We start from the raw sequence: 1,240 nt of genomic DNA on the forward strand, positions 1-1,240 counted from the left end.
GAACGAATCTTGGGCATTTATGAGAAAGAGTTTTTAGCTGTTCTACATGCCCTAAACACATGGAAGCACTACCTATTGGGGACTCCATTTATCCTACGAACCGACCACCAAAGTCTCAAGAATTTCATAACGCAAACCAAGCTTTCTGACAAAAAAATGAGGTGGGCAAATTTTCTTTTGCAATTTAATTTCCATATTGCTCACATTGCTGATAAGCACATTCAAGTGGCCAATGCACTTTCACAACGACCAAAAGTTAATGGGGTGTCTATAGCTACTCACAATGATCTATCCTCTATGATCGATGAGTATGCTACTGACCCTGACATTAGAGACATAATGTTAGCCCTTGCTTTGGGGAAGGAAGAGGAACCATTCACCTTGCAGGATGGTTACCTTCTCCACGGCAATAGGCTATGTGTTACCCATTTCCTGCATGAAAAAGTTATGTATGCATCCCATGCTCCTCTATGCGGGGCATAGAGATGTTCAACCTACTCTTCGAGGAGTAGAGACGTATTTCTATTGGCCCACCATAAAAGTGTACATACAAGAGTATGTTTCAAAATTTGTAGTTAACCAAAAGACCAAGTATGAGAGAGGAAAACAACCTGGATTACTCCAGCCATTGCCTATCCCAAATCCACCATGGGAGAGTATATCCATGGATTTCATCTTTGGATTACCCAAGTCTATCCATGGGAATACGGGAATATGGACAATAGTCGACAGGTTTAACAAGCAAACACACTTTATTCCTGTCAAAAAGACTATTAAGGCGCACCAAATGACAACTCTCTTCATATATCATATTTTCAAACACCATGGATTACCAACATCCTTCGTGTCAGATAGAGATCCTAGAATGACCAGTAATTATTGGAAAGGTCTCTTTGAAAATCTAGGAACAAGATTGAATTGTTGTTTGGCCTATCATCCACAAACAGACGGCAAAAGTGAGATTGCCAATCTTACAATATTCGATCTACTCAAGACTTATGTTACCGAAGTAGATCAACGCTAACAATGGAAAAAGTACTTACCTCTTGTAGAGTATGCCTACAATAATACTGTACATACTTCTACGAGAAAAGCACCTTTTGAGATCATTGAGGGAAGACCTAAAAGTCCCTTGCTACTCAAAGTACATGGGAAGATCTTCACCGCCGATGAGTGTAGCCATCACCTAAAAGAATCTTTTCAAAAGATTAGGGAGGATATATCCATATCTCAACAAAGG

The sequence above is a fragment of the Adiantum capillus-veneris genome, chromosome 23 (genome assembly GCF_014529385.1).
Source record: "Adiantum capillus-veneris isolate H3 chromosome 23, ASM1452938v2, whole genome shotgun sequence".
Taxonomy (NCBI): Eukaryota; Viridiplantae; Streptophyta; class Polypodiopsida; order Polypodiales; family Pteridaceae; genus Adiantum; species Adiantum capillus-veneris.